This window comes from Saccopteryx leptura, chromosome 3 (genome assembly GCF_036850995.1).
Source record: "Saccopteryx leptura isolate mSacLep1 chromosome 3, mSacLep1_pri_phased_curated, whole genome shotgun sequence".
NCBI classification, from domain to species: Eukaryota; Metazoa; Chordata; class Mammalia; order Chiroptera; family Emballonuridae; genus Saccopteryx; species Saccopteryx leptura.
The window spans coordinates 266715675-266728328 of NC_089505.1; the positions used below are offsets into that span (position 1 = coordinate 266715675).

At 36.9% G+C, this 12654-nt stretch overlaps 1 protein-coding gene and 1 non-coding gene across 19 annotated transcripts in view; one reads left to right on the top strand and one right to left on the bottom strand.

Moving 5' to 3' along the window:
- NRXN1 (neurexin 1) overlaps window positions 1-12654 on the top strand; it is a 1251736-nt gene that overhangs the window by 225302 nt on the left and 1013780 nt on the right. The window lies entirely within an intron of this gene.
- LOC136401949 (U6 spliceosomal RNA) lies at window positions 5981-6087 on the bottom strand. The gene has a single exon (XR_010750871.1). It is a non-coding gene; the product is annotated as a U6 spliceosomal RNA (small nuclear RNA).

Genomic DNA, 12654 nt, shown 5'->3' on the forward strand with positions numbered 1-12654 from the left:
GGCTGCAGGAGGGGAAGAGAGAGACAGAGAGGAAGGAGAGGGGGAGGGGTGGAGAAGCAGATGGGTGCTTCTCCTGTGTGCCCTGGCTGGGAATCGAACCCGGGACTCCTGCATGCCAGGCCGACACTCTACCGCTGAGCCAACTGGCCAGGGCCAAAATGGAAAATTTTAGAAATAGCAACTTATAAGGTCTGAGCAGCATGATGAAATTTAGTGCTGTCCTGCACCATCCCCTCCAGGAAATGAATTACTCCTTTATCCAGTGTATCCACACTGTATACATTCTCTGCCTTTTAGTCACTTATTAACAGTCTCTGTTATGGGATCAGCTGTGGAGGTATCATAGTGCTTGCACTCAAGTAACCCTTATTTTATTTAATAATAGCCCCAAAGCACAAGAGCAGTGATGCAGGCACAATTCAGAAATTCCAAGGAGAAGCCATAAAACATATGTTTATTTGTATTTATAATGAAAAAAACATCCTATATATAGGGTTCAGTACAATTTGCCTTTTCAGGTCTTGGAACTTATACCCTGTAGATAAGTTGATGAATGTTCATTGGTTCATTCATCAATTATAGAAAACACCTATTAAGTACTGCATATTGTGTTTTCACAGGGAATACAATGAGAAACGGTGAATTTATTTTAAGGAGGCAAAGGCTAGGTAAGAGAATGAAGTTATACTGGGTATCTTCAGGGTTTGTGCTTTTAATGTCGAAAACCTAGACATGACCATGTGTTCAGGGATCTCCATTTTGAATTGTTTTTCCAAGGGACTTATTTCAGTTATATTTATTTATTCATATTTATAGACACCAATTGGTGTCTATAGATGTTGCCAGAGTTAATATCTGTTTCAAAAAATGTCTTACAGTCATGATCCTTTAGTGATAAACATTTCTCATATGCCAAGAATATAAGAATAAAGGATTTTCAGCTTTGTAACTTAGATCAAGAGTACAGATGATCACAGAGGGAAAACAAAAACAAAACATTTTTTAAATAAAAACTAAAACCTGCCTGACCTGTGGTGGCGCAGTGGATAAAGCGTCGACCTGGAAATGCTGAGGTCGCCGGTTCGAAATCCTGGGCTTGCCTGGTCAAGGCATATATGGGAGTTGATGCTTCCAGCTTCTCCCCCACTTTTCTCTCTCTGTCTCTCCTCTCTCTCTCTCTCTCTCTCTCTCCCTCTCCTCTCTAAAATGAATAAATAAAATAAAAAAATTAAAAAAAAGAATTTCTCATAATTCATTAAAAAAAAAAAAACTAAAACCTGTTATTGTGAATAACTAAAACAAAAATATTCTTTCTTATTAATTTCCAAAACAAGACTTAGACAATTCATTTTAGAGTTTGCAGTGACTAATAGTATATTTTCACATTTAGCAGATATAAATGGAATATTAAAGTTTTCAAGCACTACAAAATTTAGATATTGAACATTAGACTTAAAAGAGGCCTTGACCCTCATTTAATTTGAGGAATTAACACTGAGAGATTTGGCGATGTGCCCAAAGTTGTCCCTATATATAGATAAAAAAAATAAGGCTCAGCAAACTAAAATTACTTGCTCAAAACAACCTAGTTTGTAAGGAAACGACACTGGGTTATAACATACTAGCCTCGTCTGATTTGCCTTCTGCTTCAGGATCCGTCCACACAGTATTATACTTGGGCAGGATAAGTAAATTGGATTATGTTGATTTTTTTTAGTATTTAAAGATTTTTTTTTTTATTTCTGGGGATTTAGTATCCATTTAGGTTGAATAACAATTAATTATTATATCCAATTTTAATTTTGAATGTTTATATTTATATTTTCTCACAGAACTTTAATATTCTCAAATGTCATCTGCTAGCATGTCAATTATCATTATTATTGGAAACATTTGTATTTTTAAAGTGATAGAATGAAGTTAATCGACTAGCATTTACTTTGTACTTCAAATAAAATTAAAACCTTTTTTTAGAACCAAAAGTAGAATTAACAAATTATGAAAATATTTTAAATGTAAATTTTCTCTTTATCATTGTAAAACAATGGGGTGAAAGTACATGAGGAATTGAAAGTCAAGGTCAAACATAATTTTCTTCCATGTGTTTTTTAGTTTGCCTAGATACAATCTTATTTGAAGGATATCATTAGATTTTTCCTTGTATCATATTATTTTATCTTGCATTTAGGAGTTTCAGTCTTTTTGAGGGGATTATCTAAAAGGTGACTCATTAAAGATCAATTGTGGTTTATGAGGCCTGTTTGAATTACAAAAACTATAGGGAAGGTGAGCCTACAGGGGAGATGATAACCCCATCTGACAGTGGTTTTGAAAAGTAAGCTCTCCCTGGACTGTATGAGGTTATCTGTATTATTCACAGAAAGTACAGATCTAAGGGAAACCTTAGTAATTTCTTGGCCTTTCTGATATAAAAGGGGACACATCTAATAGCCTGTATCTACCCTGCTAAGAATCAAGGAAGAACAATATAAAAGTAGGCTATGAGGAAACTGACTCAATCCTAGAAAATTAGAGCTGCAAATGCAAGGCCTCTATCAAGACCAGTGTTCCTCAAAGTGCGATCTAAGGACTACCAGGCTTCACATCCTCAGGGCTCCTTATTATTAAGGTAGAACCCTGAGTCGTAATTCAGATCTGGTGTTGGGCCGTACTTAGGAATCTAAGCTATACAACACACACACACACACACACACACACACACACACACACACACACACAAAGAATATCGCAATGGTTACAACTACTTATATAATCCAAAGATTTCATTTTACAAATAAAGAAACTGAGGCTTAGGGAGATGGAATAATTTACCTGAGATTATCTAGTTTTTTATCGGCATCCTTCAAGTTCAGATTTTCTGACTTCTCATGCCATTGACTAAACCTTAATTCAATACCATGCTGACATATGAAACTGGTCTGCTTATTTAGACAACCTTTCTGGAAAGGCCTTTTTAGTTGAAAGGCCACTATGGATTTTGTTGTAGTTTTAGGCTATCAAATTTATTCTGGCTACCAAGAAAAATAGGTAACTTTATTAAGAGGATATTAGGGTAGTTTATAACCAAAACTTTCAAATTTCATGGGGTTTTTTTGAGAGAATTTTTATTTCTATGATGCATTTTTAAGGACTCCCAATTCTATTCATTCAGATTTCTCATTTTTGGAAAAGAAAATCTGATTAACCTTGATTGCTCAGTCTCTCACTTGTATAAAACTGCTGTGTAGTAAATACACCTAGCATAGTAATAGGGGGCACATCCTACTGTATCAAAATCTGGCTTGAGCACTGGCTCACCAGCTTGAGCATGGGATCATAGATGTGGCCCCATGGTCACTGGCTTGAGTTCAAAGGACAGTGGCTTGAAACCCAAGATCATTGGCATGAGCCCAAGGTTGCTGATTTGAGCAAGGGGTCACTGGCTCAGCTAGAGCCCTCTGGTCAAGGCACATATGAGAAAGCAATCAATGCACAACTAAGGCACTGCACTTATGAGTTGATGCTTCTCATCTCTCTCCCTCTCTGTCTGTCCCTCTCTCTCTTAAAAAAATTGTTTTAAAGTAAGAAAAGATAATTATGAGGTGATCAAGCTCCTCATCCCGTGTGAGTTCAGCATTTGTTGTAAATAATTTATTCAGCTGAATGAAATATGGGGATCTGATCATCACTAAATGGACAGATGATATCTGGAGGCCTATAGAGCTATGACAGTGCTTAAGAAAGACCATGAGACAAGGGCACAGGGTGAAACATTAAACTAAGTGAGATCTGGGAACATACGGGACAAGTATAAATAATTTTGTTCTTTGTGTTCAGAGAAGTGAAAATGGTACTCAGACCTGGTAATTTAAGATAAGATCTCAATGACTTCCCACAAGAAAGGTACACATTTTTTGCTCCTATGAAAAACCCAACAGGGCTTTGGCTCCCTTTCATACTGTCTTTATTTGGGGATACAGTGTTGGGAGAGGGAGAAAAGAAATATTGGTGAACCAGCTCTTAGAACGTCAGCTTAGAAGGATTGCTCACTCCTACTCCACATTTCTTTGATGAGGGCAAGGCATATAGCCAAGCCTGTTGTCAGGGACACGGGGGCACGGGAGGTGAATAATGTGGGTAAACAGGGACTTGGTCTGTACACCTAGTATTCAGCTATCTCTTCCAACTCTGTCAGTGTCCACATAAACTTCAAGCTTTTAAAATTGTTATTGAACTATAATATCAATATGAGAATATCTTAATTATACATCTTAATTACACATATCTTAATTATATATACCCTAATTATACATCTTGATTAATTTGACAAACTGAACACATTTGTGTAACCAGCACCAGGACAAACCCAAGGACAATAGCAATATTTCCGAAGCCCCTCCTGCCCCCTTCCACTCACTAGCCCCCACGAATTTAGGGTAACCACTACTCTGCTTTCTAGAAACACAGTACACTTGTGACTGGTTTTGTACTTTGTATAGAAATCATACACATTCACATTACCCAGTATTTTCCAATTATGTTACTCAAACCTGTTACATTATTTAAGATTGGGTAGTAGTAGTTTGTATAATGAAAGCTCTCACTAAAATTTCTATTATCTGTTATCTTTTGTTGAACAATCTGTTCTTGAGATTTCTCCATATTGTTGCATAAAGTTGTAGATTGCACAATTTGGGCACATTTAGGTAGTGTTCAGTTTTGTGTTATTTTGAATATTTTACATCTATATTTAGATGTAAAAAGTCTAAGTCATGGAGTATAGTTATGTTGAGCTTCAGTGAATCCCATCAGTTTTTCTTTTTTCTTTAATTCTAAAATTTTATTTAGAAAATTAACTTTAATGGTGACATTGATCAATAAGAGTACATAGGTTTCAGGTGAACATTTCTATAGCATTTGAACTGTTGATTATGTTGTGTGCCCATCACCCAAAGTCAAATCATTTTCCATCACCTCATATTTGTCCCTCTTTACACCCTTCCCCTTCTCCTTACCCCTTCCCATTCACTGAAGTCCCTTCCCCCTACCCCATGTTCCCTTACCCTGGTAACCACTTCACTTTTATCTATGTTCATAAGTCTCAGTTTTATATCCCATCTATATGTGAAATCATAAAGCTCTTAGCTTTTTCTGATTTACTTATTTCACTCAGTGTAATGTTATCAAGGTCCATCCATGTTGTTGTAAATGACACTATATCATCATTTCTTATGCTTGAATAGTATTCCATTGTATGTATGTACCACATCTTCTTTTTTTTTTTTTTTTTTTTTTTGTATTTTTCTGAAGCTGGAAATGGGGAGAGACAGTCAGACAGACTCCCACATGCGCCCGACCGGGATCCACCCAGCACGCCCACCAGGGGGTGACGCTCTGCCCACCAGGGGTCAATGCTCTGCTCCTCCAGGGCGTCGCTTCTGTTGCGACCAGAGCCACTCTAGTGCCTGGGGCAGAGGCCAAGGAGCCATCCCCAGCGCCCGGGCCATCTTTGCTCCAATGGAGCCTCGGCTGCGGGAGGGGAAGAGAGAGACAGAGAGGAAGGAGAGGGGGGAGGGGTGGAGAAGCAGATGGGCGCTTCTCCTGTGTGCCCTGGCCGGGAATCGAACCCGGGACGTCTGCACGCCAGGCCGACGCTCTACCACTGAGCCAATCGGCCAGGGCCTACCACATCTTCTTTATGCAATCTTCTATCGAGGGACACTTTGGTTGTTTCCATGTCTTGGCCACTGTGAATAATACTGTGATGAACATGGTTGTGCATGTGTCTTTACATACCAATGTTTTTGAGTTCTGGGGGTAGATACCCAGTAGAGGGATTGCTGGGTCATATGGTAATTCTATTCTTAATTTTTTGAGGAGCCACCATACTTTCTTCCATAATGGTTTTAATAATTTGCATTCTCACCATCAGTGATTGAGGGTTGCTTTTTCTCTACAGCCTCTCCAACACTTGTTATCTGAAAATATGGAATGCTTCATGAATTTGCATGTCATCTTTGCACAGGGATCATGCTAATCTTTTCTGTATCCTTCTAATTTTCATATATGTGCTACCAAAGCAAGCACCCGATCAGTTTTCCAAAGTGACTATATTTCTTTAAATTTTAAGAGAAACTAAATGAGACATAGAGACCTAATATGGGAGGAGATGTACTATTACATTAAATGAACTATGCTGTTAAAATTAGGCAAAAAAGACAGTGCATGTCACAAACGTCTGATGAAGTAGGGAACATTGTTGCCCTAGAGAATGATGACCATGATCCTGGTACATGCAAGTCATATGTAAGTGATTGTGTTATAAGACTAAAGGAAGAGCAGAGCCTTATTTTATTTACAGAAGACAGGACACGATTCAGAGAGCTTTTGAATTTTTTCATTTAAAAAATACCTGCCTAAGTTTTCAAGTGCTTTTAAATTAGCTTAGTCTTGAATAGGTACTAATAAAACTACTGTGTGTGACAATGGATAATAAAATCCCTGTGTTGTGTCAGTATGAGGATGAGTGTTTTTATTATTCAAAAGAGAACATGGGGCTTTGTTCATTTTCACAGAATACTCTTTCTTCAAGGTAACGTGGGCCTCCCTCCTCCCTCTTTCTGCCAAGCTCCTGAATTGTTTCAAATTTTAATTCTTTTCACTTCTCTAGATAATTTTTCATAATCCAGGTCTGTAGATATTGGTAACTCAAAGTATTGGAGAGCACAAATAAAAATGAGCTGTCTTTGCCAACAGAGAATTACAAGCCCAGACAATGGCTTGGTGCCCATTAGAAGAATCTATAAACGGATGCTGTGTTCCATGTGGCCACAGCCAGAGACTTCATAAAGGAATGAGCTCACTTTTTTTCTTCCAGCAGGCAGTATTCTCCGGTTTCCTGTGCAGTTTCCCCGAGAGCAAGTAGAACAAAACTCACATTGGGAGGCTTACTAAGGGCAGACTGAGAAGACACACAGAACACACTTAACTGGCTTCATTCAAACTGTAGAATTCTTTTAAATAAAATGGTCTGTTAAAGCCAAGTTACATATTATGTTACTGAGAGTTTAAAGTACTTTATAAATAAAAATGTTAATTTTAGATGGGGAAATCAATAATTTATTGCTATGCTGACATTTGAAAATAAGTCTCTAAAAGAGTTTACTTTGTTTTTCTATTTTTTTCCCCAGTATTATAGCCAGAGGGTCATATTTATTGCTCATAAGAGTGGTGTCATTTGGAATACTAAGTATTAACTTATATCTCCCTAAAGCATTTTATAAATATACAAATTATTTGCTTCTAATTATTGTAGGTTCCCAAAATTAAAAATAATTAACTGCTATGAAACAATAAATTATAACCAAATCTTATATTGTAATATTTATGAAATCAGGCATGAGTTGCATGCAGTAACAGTAATAATGACGGCATTTCTGTGCTAAGCATCCTGCTGCATTGTAATAAGACTTTTTCAGCCCATTATACTGTGGCTTTTCATACCATGTATGTACTGGTGAATCCCAAATGTATTGATTTAATCTTGATCTTTGTAATGAGCTCTTAATTTATATCATTGATTACCTATTTGACATTTCCACTAGTATCTCCAATTTCTCGGGGCAGAAACAGAGCTATTATTTTCTCTTTTTATGGTCATCATTTCTGAGAAATCCTGTCTCAATTAATACTACTACCATCTACCTACTTGTTCAAGCCAAATACCTAGAAGTCAACCTCGATTTCTCAATGATTTTCTTCCTAAAACAAAACACACACACATACAAGCACACATGCGTACACATATGCTCCAATGGGAAGTTCATGTGACTGCCCTTCTGAAACATATTTCGAAATTATTGTCTTTTTTTTTTTTTTTCATTTCCAAAGCAACAACCCTAATCAAGCGACCATCATCCAACAGCAACATGACTGGAAAAGCTTCCAATCTAACTTTCTCTAAAATGAACCTCTTATTCTAAATCTGTGACTTGGCACCTTCCTCTCTCTGTGACCCAAGGCTGCCTCATACCTCACTCATCTTCATTCATTTTGTTCCAGTCTTATTGATTTTTTTCCTATTTCTTATTTACTCCAAGCTTTTTGTTTTGTTTTGTTTTGTTTTTACCACAGAACATTTTTTTACTAAATAAATGAATAAGCTATGGATACATTGCAAGTATCCAGGGCAGAATGATGGTAGCCAATTATTCAAAGGCAGGCCAATTTATTTACTAACTTATTGATTTATTTTCCTCCCCCTTCCCTATGGTCTGTCACTTGCCTGAAGTCAGTTTAAGTACACAAGAGAAGTCTAGTATCCAAGCTTCAAAGAGTTACAAAAAATTTTGGATGCCTTCACCTATTCTTTATTTTGCAGTTAGCTTGATGCATTTTAAGCAAGTGTTTTCTGCTATTATTTATCTCACCAATCAGCAAGTACCTCTCCAAGAACTGACCCTGGGGTTCTGGCTTTTCTTACTTGTCCACTTGCTTTATATCTGACTCCAACAGGGCCAGACTGTTTTAGTCTGGTATTTCCCTGAAGAAATGGCTATACTCCTGTCTGGACCCCCAGTTTACCAAGAGGCTTCAAATAGTGACTATTATTTTGTTTATGAGCCTGACCCTCTGATGGTGCCTCTGGCCTCAACATACTTACTTGTTTAGCCATTAGGCCAGGCCTCTATTTGCCTTTTCTGCTTCCTAGTATGTTCTGATCTCAGGGAGTCACACAGCTCAAACCACACTAGTGTTTTAAAAGCAGCTATTGTTATGATCAGAATTATAAAATTATAGAATTTTAGGAATGGTAAGTTTTTTATGTATTACATTTTCCTAAATCTGTTATGTTTAAAATTGAGAGAAAATGATCCAAAGAGTAGTAGTCATACCATTAAAATCAGTATAAAATGCCTTTTTGATAGCTTTGTACATCTGTTTTTGTACATACAAACAATCAATGGGCTTAAACTATAGCAATAATATAATACCACACTCTAGTCATACAGTCTTTGTTTAGATAATTTTTCATAAATATAATTTGTCCTATCCAGCCCATAATTTCACAATATCATGCCCCCTTTTTTCAGTGAAAATATATAGTTAGGTGACTCCATAGGAATAGCTATGGTTCTTTCCTCTTTCTTCTGCAGCAAATACTGCTCTATAAGCAGGAGATTGTTTCTGTGATAGACAGTCAGGCCACATAATTTCTTATCCCTTATTCACAGGGTCAGTGGGACATTGTGGTGGTAGGAGGGGACAAAGCTCACCACAGGTGTCCTTGGTGTTGCCATCCACAGAGAGGAGAGTCAGCTCATCATGTTGCAGAAACATTTGATGCAGATGTGAAGGACACAAGAATTTAAATTCACCTCCAGGATGGTAACCTTTCCTGATTGATCTCACTCATCAATCCCAGTTTGAATCTTTAACATTGAATCCTTCATTTTGTGGGCTTTCTCAAGAGTCAAGCAATAAATAGCCAATTACTAAACATTTACTGTGGATCCAGCATTATTTTGTGTTTTCTCTAGGACCTAACATTCATTATTCCTAGCAAGGCTAGTGGGCATAGCTATGCAGGTACACATTGGATTTGGGCAGACAGTAGAAAACCTGTAGAGCCAGAAAATGAGGGGCCATTCTGTTTATTAGGGTCCCACAGTAACAGACAAGGAAGCAGGCAGGGAAAAACTCTTCTCATTCTCTGGGCTGATGAGCAAAACAGATGGGCGAGGGGGGACCATTCTCCAGCAAACAATAGCAAAAAATGGACCCCCAATGGTGGCAGGCAATCTGCAATCTACAATCTGCTGCCCTGGGGGCAAGCACCTACAGCCTTACAGGGACTATACACATGTGGTGCTGTCCTGTGCTCAGGCACCAATCAGGCAAAGTACAAGCAAGCAAGCCTAACATACTCGTTTGCCCAACATTCATCTTCTAGAAGTATTGAGGGCAGTTTAGCAAACTTGATTAGCATACAGACAAAACCCTGTGTGCTTTGCTGAAACAAGACTTGTTTTAATTTGCCCTGCAGTTTAGGTTGAGAAAACAAAATTTATCCACAAAGAAAGCAGTACCATGTGAGTCAGGAATGTGGCTCTTGATTTTGCCTATACCATTAATTATAGTAACAAAAGTTAGCTAGCATTTATTATCTACTCTGATTTTACTTATCAAGTAAAGCTTTTATGTTACTAGAGCTGTATGATGGTAGGTATTGTTACTTTCTATTGTTCTTTCCCATAAAATATTTTTAATTTTTTAATTTTTTTGTGACAGAGACAGAGAGAGTTACAGAGAGAGGGACAGATAGGGACAGACGGACAAGATGGGAAAGAGATGAGAAGCATCAATTCTTCGTTGCGGCTCCTTAGTTGTTCTTTTATTGCTTTCTCATATGTGCCTTGAGTGGGCAGGGGGGACTACAGCAGCACGGATGACCCCTTGCTCAAGCCAGCAACCCTGCACTCAAGCTGATGAGCTCAAGCCAGATCAGCTCACACTCAAGCCAGCGACCTTGGGGTTTCAAACCTGAGTCTTCTGCATCCCAGTCCAATGCTCTGTCCACTACCCGGTCAGGCCCATAAAATATTTATATTATTCTAAATCTTCACCACTTCCAGCTTACTCTGATAATTTTAGGACCATAGGTAGATACCTTAGTCTTTCTTTTCACAGACAAGTTTGGACTAGATTTTAAATCATCTCTTATTAGTCCTCAAAATTGTATGACAACTAAATATATTTGACAACACTGTGCTTAATGACTTCTGAAAGAGCTATTTAGCCCATCATTTATATACAAATAATGAAAGTTACAAACATAAGCCTTTCAGGTTCAGAGGTGCTGGGTTTCCATGGTGCAAGTGCACACTGATAATTGACTTGTACAGTTTCTTTGTCTAATGAAGTTGAGTGGTTGAGTGCTGGAAATGCAATCATTCACCCTTTCCATTGCTTGTAATTTTGCTCGGTAACCGATAAGTCAGAGATTCAATCAAATTAATCCATTAGAATGTATAAACAATAACTGTAAATAAATATTTGTCTGTAATTTAATTAGGAGACTGGGTTCTAAATTCCAGGTAGGGACTTAAGCTGTCCTGGCAGAAAGATCCTTAACTACCTTATTATTTTTATAACTTTGCTAACTAGCTCCCACAGTACATTAAATTTGGTAGGAAAGAGGAATGACAATGAGTATTTAATACCTGAAAGACTATGGAGCATTAGCAGGGTTGTTAATTTATAATGTGCAACATAAATTTTCCCCTTCTTCCTATTTCTCAGAATTAAATCTTGGATAAAATAGATTCCTTTGTATTCCTTGTTAGCTCAGCTTGATTATATTTGTCTGCCATGTCTGTAAAGGCTATAGGCTTACTGCATCCTGTAGGTGGCCCATCTTATGCAAAAGGCAGGAACTCCATAAGATATGATATATATATATATATATGTATGTATTTCTTACAGGAAATATATTTATTTTTAAGGACTTTCCTGTTATTTGTTCAGTTCCTTAAACACAACTAATCTGAAAATTGAAGATCAGTGGTACTTATAAGCTTTACTATCCATTTTCTCTTCAAGAAAGGAATGAATTATTACTTTGAAACACCACATTTAGTGATAGTTTAGATATTCAGATAAAATTATTTTATGACTGGATATAAAGGAAAAATTAAAAATTAATTTTAAAGTAAGAAACAAACTTTTACTAAACTTTCAAACATTTTATATTCTAAAATTGATGTTAGTCATAGACATAAATAAGAGTGCAGTGGTTACGGGAGAGGGGAATGGGAGTGGGAGTTCGGGGAAAGAGGAAGGGGTTGGAGGAAGAGAATAAAGAGAGACAAATACAAGGTGAAAGAGGATGATTTGCTTTTGGGTGATGGATACACAACATAATCGACTGTCTAAATGATGTGGAGATGTTTACCCAAAATCTATTTACTCTTCTTGATCAATGTTGCCCTGTTAAATTGAATTTACTAAATAAAAAAATAAAAATAAATAAAATGTGTTAGTACTCACATATGAACAGATGAACAATAACTCATTCATTTTTATTTTATTATTTTTGCTAATTAATGTTCTTAAATCAAATGCACTAGATTATCAAGTAAAACAAAGATGAGAATTTTCCATTCATGATTGAAAGTTAAGCTAGAGTTTAAAGTGTCTTTCTACCCAGACATTTAGGTCTTGCTTATGGATAGCCTTACATTTCATTCTTATTTTTTCCTGAAAAACAAAAGGAAGTATTCCAGCTGAAGCAGATTTGAAGTCTCTAAGACCTGTCTCCTGGCCCAATAATACATATGAAAACCTGCTTGTCTGCTTACCTTCTTGACTTCTGTTTATTTATGAGCAAACTCAACCCACAATGCAAATATCACCTTCATGAACTCTAATTTTCTTAGATTCTTTTTTTCACTTGATCACTGTGCCATTACTTTATTATGAATTCGATATTTCTTTAATGGTTTGTAATGAATAATTCAATACCAAATTCTATCATCCAATAGCCCTTCTATTCCATTTAGCTATTTCTTGTGTGTGTGTGTATGTGTGTGTGTGTGTGTGTGTGTGTGTGAGACAGAACAGATAGAGAGAAAGAAAAAGAGAGAGATAGAGACA